The following is a 9,838-nucleotide window of genomic DNA, read 5'->3' on the forward strand; positions in this document are numbered from 1 at the left end:
CCTAAGCCTTAGAGTATTAGAACCTGAGAGCAGGAAACTTCTTTTGCCTGACTGGCCACAAACAGACCCCTTGGTCCTCTCGGGCAATAACAAGCTATTATGTAGACTTCCCTTCTCTGTCCATTCTAGGGCTACTGTATGGGAACTGTCCCTCATTCGTGTGGCCCTGACTTGGTCATGGGCTTTAATTGCTGTAGCTTGTTTAGCTTTAACTACTTGGTTACCTCTTCAGAGCATACCAGAGTGAGTCATATGTGTTTTAGCCAGCAGTATTTTTTTTTTTTTTACAATTTAAAACAAATCTATTAATGCTGCATACCACTTCAAGTTCTTTAATGAAAAAAAAATCTAAAAATAAATGCATCAAAGTATTTTTTAAAATACAAAAACATGTATTTCATAAAGAGTGATATTAGTTTTCTTCCTAGCAATCTTTAAAGACATATTTTGCTCCCCTGTGTTACTCAATGGTGGTCAAATTAAGAAAAATGTTCCTGGGCGGCGCCTGTGGCTCAGTAGGTAAGGCGCCGGCCCCATATACTGAGGGTGGCGGGTTCAAACCAGGCCCCGGCTGAACTGCAACCAAAAAATAGCTGGGTGTTGTGGCGGGCACCTGTAGTCCCAGCTACTCGGGAGGCTGAGGCAAGAGAATCGCTTAAGCCCAGGAGTTGGAGGTTGCTGTGAGCTGTGTGATGCCATGGCACTCTATGCCATGGCCATAAAGTGAGACTCTGTCTCTACAAAAAAAAAAAAAAAAAGATAAATGTTCCTTAAAAAGTTGTGGCCCTAGGCCCTACATTCACCCATACCTATCATCACATGTACAGGTTGGATGTAACGTAGATGCTCCAGTTTTGTTAGCTATAACCTAATAGCACAGAGCTGTACAAAGTTTCGCATTACATGTAAAGATGTATATGCTCTGTGCAATTCAGGTTTAAAAACTGTATTGCAGGATGGTGTAGCAGGACACATTAAGCAATTTCAGAGTGCACCTGTGCCAGAGCCCTCACCTGCCACTGTGTTGGTGTGAGTCTGGTATTGCAGTGGGCAGAGTTTCATATGCCTGCAGTTTATTAAGTTAGCTTTCATTTCTATTATTTAAGCTGGCACACAGAATTAAGGGAGCATGGCAGCAGTATAAAAATCCTGATTAGAAAGATCAAACTAGAGGATCCTAGAGTGAATTTTTTAATCTCAAATTAAATTCATGTAGCTCCCATGACGTAAAGATGACATCCACTCTAGCATGATTATTGCCCCTAATGCCCCAATGTGCAATAGTCTGTGTGAATCAGTAATTCACATCCTTTAAAACTGTTATTGCTTAAGTAAGCCATTCAGAGTAGATATGGTCTATGTGGCTAGGTAGAAGCACACTTAAAAAGTTAGACAACCTAGGAATGAGCCTTTCATTCCACTCTTAAACCTACATAAATACTCGATCAAAAGGGCAACAGACTCATAGCAGCTAACACCCTAAACCAACTCTGAAGCATCAAGATTTGATTTCTCGGGTGGCGCCTGTGGCTCAGTGAGTAGGGCGCCAGCCCCATATACCGAGGGTGGCAGGTTCAAACCCAGCCCTGAACTGCAACCAAAAAAATAGCTGGGCATTGTGGCGGGTGCCTGTAGTCCCAGCTGCTCGGGAGGCTGAGGCAGGAGAATTGCTGAAGCCCAAGAGCTGGAGGTTGCTGTGAGTCCTGTGACGTCATGGCACTCTACTGAGGGTGGTAAAGTGAGACTCTGTCTCTACAAAAAAAAAAAAAAAAAGATTTAATTTCTCACTAAAATAAATCTGCTCCTTTTTTGTATTTTCCTCTTAAAATTAAGGCAATGAAATGGCTACAGTTTCTTAAGTTATTTTTATGGAACAAAAATATACATATATTTTCCTCCTCAAGTTCAGGCATCACAGTATGATTAGAAACCTGTATTACACAAAACCTGCAACACGGGGTTGGTTGGGGGGGCCGGGGACAGGGAGATGAAACTAAGAAAAAGCCAGCAAACCCCTGGTGACGTCGTTTCTTCCTGCTGACTTACAAACCTAATCATCAATGAGAGGAAAAGGTAGAAAGCTCAGAACCTCTTTAAGAATTTTTGATGTTTCTCTTGCATTGATTTAAAACTTTTGGGGAGAAGGAAGGGAGCAGCTTATTAAATGAAGACTCCAGGGTCAATGAGAAATTTTGATTCTGAAGGTCTACAGTTGAGCCTAGGAATCTACCTTTTCACAGGTCCTCATGTGACACAGGTGATCTATGGACAACATTTCGAGAAACACTGCCCAGTATACATCCATCCACCTAAAAATTCTAAACTTTGGCTAGCCACCTATGTTTTGATAAAAGGGGGAAAGGCACTGACTATGTATTTCATGGTGCCCATATCTGTTTGCACATATATGGAATTTCATGTTGAAAATTTGAAATCGCCATTAAAAATCTAGGAGACACATATATGACAGACTGTGGCTAACACCTAACAGCAGAAGCTGACTCAAAGTTGACCTCTCCTGTTTAACTGTATTACATATCAAAGTTTCAGGCTGTCCAAAATCCAAAATGGCCAAATGAACTGAAGAGGAGGACAAGACTCAAGTCAACTTTCATCAATTCAGTGCACTTTGCAGAAAGGATATAAATTAAGCATAAAGTTTTGTTGTTTATTTTACACAAAGAAGACCACCAACATTTGCCATAAATTCTTCTAAACTCTTTAGGAAGGCCATCTTCTGCTTCCGATCCAGCGTAGGAGGAGTGCTGCTTGCAGTGAGCTTGTTGAAGGCATCTGCTAATCTCTGGTAAATAACTGGGTCTTGTTGACTTGATTGTAACATTTTGACCAGTTCAGAATATTCAGCCTGGTGCAAACACACCAACATGTAGAAAGCTTCACCAGCCGCAGTGGTCATCTCTGTGTTGTGCTTTTGTAAAACCAGCATATCAAAAACCAGCTTTAGAAAGTGCCATGTGGCTACAAAAAGTGGTGAATCTGTTTCTTGTGCTTTTGCACATTGTTCAGCTAATGGTGTCAAGGCCTCCAGGCAAAGATCGCACACTTCCGAACTCATTGAGGTCATTCCTAATTCTAGGGAGTACATCAGACTTTTGAACAGATCCTCTGGAAGCTGTGGTATTTTTTTCAGGAAAAATCTCACAGATAAATGTGATTAATTTGTAGTACTGATTACAAAGAGTTGGAAACGTCAAAAGATCTTGTGACATCAGGGCAGAATAAGATTTACTCTATATAAAACAACATCTGCTGCTGAGACAAATCTGTTTGCCATCTGACCCAGCTCATGTCCTCTAAACACTTCATCTGTATCACTGAAATCTATGAATTCTTTTGATAGAAGATTAGTAAGAAGTTCCATAATGAGAAGTAGGTCTTGGTATTGTTCTTCTTCTGCTGCAACATCTATTCTCTGCCGCCCTAAATTATTCTTAGAATATACTTGCAACCAAGTAAGGCAGACTTCACATAAATTCATAGCTTTGGACTCTCCAACATATCTGTTTATGTGCAACTTCAACAAAAACTTCTATAATGAGATTGACAGTCTCTGGTGTATTCTTGTAAACGTCCATCAACCCAATGCAATTGGTAAGGAAGTCCATTAAAAATTTGAAAAGGATTGCTACATTGTCAATCTGGGTAGCCTCAGCAATGCCACACAGAGCCTCCAGTGTGGCAGGGATTTCCTGCTTGACTTCTTGCTGACACATCTGCTGAAAGTTTTCTTGGTTTATTACTCTTAAGAATCGCTGCTGAAGTGGCTGAAGGACCTCTGTCCAATACTGTTATTTGGTTTCTGTGTCCATATGTGCAAAACCTCCTAAGACTAGAGCATTCATCAGTGTCCTCTGCATAGGACTTGACAAGAAATTAAGAGGTGGGCTTCGGCTTGCAAACTGCTTAGCTAAGTTCCACCAGTTTTCATACTGAATTACTAAGTTTTCCCTTTCTCTTCTTTCCACCAACGTGACAAGGAGCTGTACAGTGTCATTTGCCAGGTCCTGCTCGCTACTCCAGACTGAGAGGTTACTGATGAGTTTTTGTAAGAGGTAGCCAATAATCCACTGAGAACCCTCCGTATCTGCTCCAAATGCTGTACTAAATGGCAGACTTATCTGATCATATAGTTTTTCATCCACCAGGAGGTAAGTCTTTGCCCAGCATTTTAGAAACCAAACAATATCTTTGCCATTTTGGGGGCTTAGTAGATGTGTGAGATCTGCTCTTATTGCACGAGATTCAACTTCTGAAACTCTTAGAATAGCAGATAATAGCCTAATCACAGACTCTGTTCTTCTGTACCCTGGGATGGAAGACACCTTTTCTCCTAGAGATCCCAAAATTTGAAGTGTTCAATTAATGTCAACTTCAGATGAATGCTTAATGGAATATTCCATTATTTCTGGAGTTATTAGTGGAGTCTCTCCCTGAGTATCATCAGCTAAGACGTAGCCTGTAACTAAAATAAGCCAGTGAATATCTTCATAGAGATCATCAAGCATTTTGTTGTCAATAGTGCTTGAACCAGGTGAAGCAAGTAATTGTTGCTGATGTCGCTGTAACTGACATGGAGCCTTGTTATTCTTTCTTCTAATAAACTTGTCAGAAGAGGTATATAGTGTTCTGAAGCAATTCTTCCTAGCATTCCTACACTGGCTAGTTGATCAGAAAACTGGTCTTGATCATCCTCTTGAAGTTCACTATTTCTTCTTCCTCCCGAGAAGACACACCATTGGCAGTCAAGTTCCTTGTGCCATCTGGAGCAGCTAAGTGGCACTAAATATAGGAATTGAAAACTTGAACTGCATGTTGGGTAAAAAAGCCTTTATGGAAACGTTTGTCATCTTAGACCAAAGTTAGCCAGGACTCCAGCAATTTATCATATGCTTCCATGTACACCATGTCATCTTTATCAAGCACTTCTTCCAATGCTGCACTTCGCCCAAAAGAACAAGTGAGGTGTGTGAGGCAGTTAACAAAGGAGGAAAAAAGTTCACTTGGAATGGCAGCTAAAACATTCCAAGGGAACGCAGTTATCAAGTTGCTTATAATGCTGGAGATTCCCACAGCTTCAGAATCTTATATTTCAATTCCATTGATAATATTCAGTAATCCCTCAATGAAATGTGCTAGATAATCAACTTGTGATCCTTCATCAGGGAAGATGGGTCCATGGAGAGAAGCTAACTGGGCAAGGCACTGTAGAGAATCTTGTGCCATATCTGAATCTTCTCTGATTTTTCGATGTACTGTGAAGAAAAGCTCCATAACTCTGCTGTCCAGAAGAGTCCACCACCAGGACTCTGTTAGCTTCAACAGCACATTTTGTGAGGATTCAAACAAGGCTATATAATGTCTGCCCAAATTTGGAGGAAGAAAATTCCAGCTCAAGACTTGATTGGCGAGTGCAAGGTACCTCCGAAATACTGAAGACATCTGAGCATTCAGGTTTTCCCACCTGCTAAACTCCTGTAGAACTTCAACAGTTAACATGAAGATCTGGCTAAGGTCTTCTTCCTGGAAAACTCTTTTTGCAGTTACCATGGAATTCCATACTCAATCCAATGTTGCTAGTTTTACTTGAACTTGAAAATTCACTCAATAGTGCAGTTAGAATAGAACAGGCCAGAGTTTGCACAGTGGGATTATCACTACTGATCAACTGGCTGACTTCATGAAAAATGCTTTTGCAGTCAATTGATTTATCTAATTTATCCTCTCTTTACAATTACTGCTACTGCTAGTAGAATCTGTTCCCGAACATATTTTTGGAGGTTAGGCCTTTGTAAGACGTAGGTTAAAAGGAATGTTCGTAGTGACTCAATGCTACCTTTTCCCAAGAGAATCCACTCTCAGACAACTGCTTCCATTATGGCTGTGGCAGCTTGAAAAAGGACATAGTCTACTTTACTAGTTTCCAAAATATGCTTACAAACTGCAAATGGTGATTTTGATTTCCTAAATGACAAGAATATGTGCTCTGCATGCTGGCGTTGCTCATTATTGACCACGGAAGGTGGTGCCATTAGAACTTTGGCCGCGTTCTCCAGATGAGCAATCACTTCTGGGGGCCCCAGCGCCGCCGCCATCATGGTCTCTCTTCAATGACGCGCCACGCGCTGCATTCTGGGAGCGGGCGCCGCAGCCGGCCAATCGCCGCAGCGACCCCGGAGCCTCACGCGCTCTCGGGGCCGTCACAGCCGTCTACGCCGGCGTCGCGGCCTCGGCGGGCCTGCCCAGGCTGCCTGGTTCTGGGTGGCGAGGATGTGACCAGCGTGAGCCCGGCCAGGGCACCGGGGCGGGGCGAAGCCCTGGCTGTGGGCCCACACTCTGGCAGCCGTGCGCCCTGCTGGACCCCGCGCATCGCCAGCAATATTTTTTAACCTATACTTTTCCATGAACTAAAATTTTAAACAAGTATAGGCTATGGTGCACGTAGGAGTTGCCCACTCTCCTATTGTGTAAGTGGATGCATGCGGATGCCCCTTTGTGCAATTTTTTTTTTTTTTTTTAAATTTCAGATTGTCATGGGAGTACAAACTATTAGGTTACATTGTTTGCATTTGTTTGGTAAAGTTCCTGTTGTAGTAGTGCCCCACTCTTAGGAGCTGTGCCATCTACCCTTACATTGTGCCCATGAGGTGGGAGCACACCAGTCACCCTCTCTCCTCTCTGAAATTTGTAGGTAGAATGATGGATGTTTCCTTAATGTTGATAAATCTGAATTTGTCCTGCTTCAGTTATCAGTGATAGGTGAGCAAGGTAAGTGTTTTCTAATCATTGAGTTATTTTTAAAGTTTATAATGGTTTATATGCCTTTATACCTTCCTGTTATGAAACAAATCATAAGCAAGTCTTCAGATTGGTATTTAACTGTTCATAACAGCTTATTCCTATTATGTTTCTTTCAGTTCTTTAGGAGAGAATTTTTTTTCCGTGTTGCACAGTGTGAGTGGGTGAGAGGTGGCTGTCGAATCTTCTGCCTATTTTCAGTCCTCTGAGGTTCAAAAAATCCAATTACAACTCTTTAGAGATCAGTTTACATCTTATCTCCCGGTGAATTTTGCTCTGAGTATTGTAGGATTCCTTCTTTTCTTTCTTTTTTTTTTTGCAGTTTTTTTGGCTGGCGCCAGGTTTGAACCCACCACCTCCAGTATATGGGGCTGGCGCCCTACTCCTTGAGCCACAGGCGCCATCCTTCTTTTCATCTTTTTTTTTTTGCAGTTTTGTCTGGGGCTGGGCTTGAACCTGCCACCCCCGGTATATGGGGCTGGCGGCCCTACTCCTTTGAGCCATAGGTGCCACCCATCTTCTTTTCATCTTATTTTGGAGTCATGTGTATTCTCTTGGGTCTGCAGTAGAATTTTTCAGTTCTTTGTAGGTAGGACTGTTACTTTGTAAACTTTATGTTTCCCATAGTCACTAAATCTTTTGGGGAAAATACTGAGCAATCCATTGAGAGTTTTGAGGTAAGTAATAGAATTTCCTGGGGTCCTTTTCTGTCAGAATAGCATGACAAGTGAGAAAAATGTGGGAGTATCACTTTAAGAATGGGAAATACTTAGAATTATGGGGGAAAGTGATAGATGAAAGATTTATGTGGCAAAGATTACATCTGAGCAAGTCACATAAAGTATGGGTATCCTGGGGTGTCAGGACTAGACCAACATAGCACAGGAAGGATCTTTGTCTTCTCAAGTGATGCTTTAGTGCTCCTGCTGCTTAACCAAGCTCACTGCTGCCCCACTGGTGCCCACTTGCCATTCATTCTCCACACCACAGTCAGGGTGACCTTTTAAAAATGCAAATTAGACCACATTGCTCCCTATAAAATCCTCTAATGGCTTCCTCATGCAGTCAGAATAAAATCCAAAGTCCTGCCATGGCTTTCAGAGTCCTACTTGTCTGGCCCTGTCCCCTAATGCCCTTCCCTCACTCACTATTCCAGCCTCCCTGGCCCCTTCCCTTCTCTCAGTGTGGGCAGAGCATCTGCCTGCCTCAGGAGTGCCTTCCCCTGGCATGCGCTCTCCCCCTGAATCTTTGAATGGCTGGCACTTTATGTGGTTCTTATCTCCAATATCACTTCCTTAGGAAGACTTTGTTAACCTTCTATTCTAAATTTGTGTACTTGTTGTCACAGTGTATTAAATTATGTTTTTATTTTTTCTATTTTATGATGCTCTGATATCTTGGGGCCTGGACAGAGACTGCCCCCTCCACTGCTAGCTAATTACAGGGAGACTGCCATGTGTTTTTTCTGCTTCCTTAGCAACTGGGGTACATCTGCCAGCATCACTTGCAGCTAGGTCTGGTCATGTGATTGAGCTCTAGCCAATAGGCTGCTAGTGGAGATGGCCTGTGCCACATCTTGGCCTGGCCCATCCACATGTCCTGTGGACAATCCTTCATGCTCTTTTACCTTCCCAGATAAACTTTGAAACTGGGAGAAAAGTGATATGAGATAGAATGGAAAGAATCTTGATTCCTAAATTATCAGGAAGTGTCACTCAATGATCAGTAACTTTTATTTTGGATTTCACCTGGGTGAGAAAATTTTATTGACGTTTCCTGAGTGGCCTGTGGTGCAGCTGTCATCGTCTTAATTAACGTAGGTGCCCCTGGTGTCAAGGCAAAACACAGTTGGTTCTAAGCACTGGTGATGATGAGGCATTAAAAACTCTACACACAGGGAGGTGAATTTCTTAAAGAGCTGAGGTTGCGGGAATGGAACAAACTTGCGTGCAGGCTCACTGACCTCTCGGTGTAGGACCCAGTCCGCTCCTCTGCTGTCTTCATGTGCTGCGGTTCAGGCTCTGCCACCATGCAACATCTTCCCTTGATTGGGAAACAAAGGGCAATGCTGAAGAAATGAAATCCACGTCTGTCAGTTTGGCAGAGTTTGCAAAAATCCACTAAAATGAAATTGTCTGATATTACTTCCCTAGGCCACAGGCAAATAGCCAAAGGGTGGAGATCTGATTTCCTCCAAAACTAAGACTTGAGGCCCCAGTCCCGGCAATCAGTAAGAGGTGAAGGACAGAGATTCAGTTGTCCCTAAACAGTGTCCTCTGCTTCTCTAATCTGTCATCTCTGTGTCCATTCCAGGTACCAGGGCCCTCATGCTGCTTCCCTGGTGGCACCGGGTCTGGCATGGAGGTCATGCTCCTCTTCAGCATCCCCCTGCCCTCTGGGAGGATCCTCATCCACTTGCACCCTCAGAGACCCTCTGAGCCGCTCCCCAGAGCCTAGTTTTGTCCCTAGTGACTGATGGTCGCAGTGAGCATGAGAATGTGTCACCACAGTCAGGTGGCTGGGACTTCTCCACAGACTCTGCAGAGGTGAAGCCCAGGCAGAGGGACATCAGTAACAGTGCCTTTTTCTGTGTCAGGAGGGCTTGGCAGTGAGTACCTGAGTTGGCTTTCTGGCCTGTGTGCATTTTCTTATATGCCATGATTTCTCCTTTCATGATTTCAGCTTTTTAACTTACCTTGGGGGAAGAGGACAATGCTGTTTCTTGCCCCATAAAAAGCCTTGACCTCTGGCATTAAGAGTTCATTGGAACAGGTATTGAGAATTCTAAGTATTCGGAATGAAGGTTTCACATGGAACTCAGTATAACTTGGAGTCTACTCCTGGCTCTGCCTTAACCAGCTGTGTGTGTATCTTCTGGCCTCCTTTTCCAGTTTACAGCGTGGTGGGATTCTCAGCGCTGTTTGATCTGCCATCCAAGAGGTTAGAGGTTCCAGGAGCCCTTTGGGGCGTCCCGTGGGGGGCCCACTAGTAGGTTCACACTCCCCCTCAGTTCCTGCTCCCA

At 43.3% G+C, this 9,838-nt stretch overlaps 1 pseudogene; it reads right to left on the bottom strand.

Annotated features, from left to right (window-relative positions):
- Positions 1 to 2,668: 2,668 nt before the first annotated feature.
- Positions 2,669 to 6,116, bottom strand: LOC128598745 (exportin-4-like; annotated as a pseudogene).
- Between the last annotated feature and the right edge of the window lie 3,722 nt (positions 6,117 to 9,838).

Source organism: Nycticebus coucang, chromosome 11, assembly GCF_027406575.1.
Source record: "Nycticebus coucang isolate mNycCou1 chromosome 11, mNycCou1.pri, whole genome shotgun sequence".
Classification (NCBI taxonomy): domain Eukaryota; kingdom Metazoa; phylum Chordata; class Mammalia; order Primates; family Lorisidae; genus Nycticebus; species Nycticebus coucang.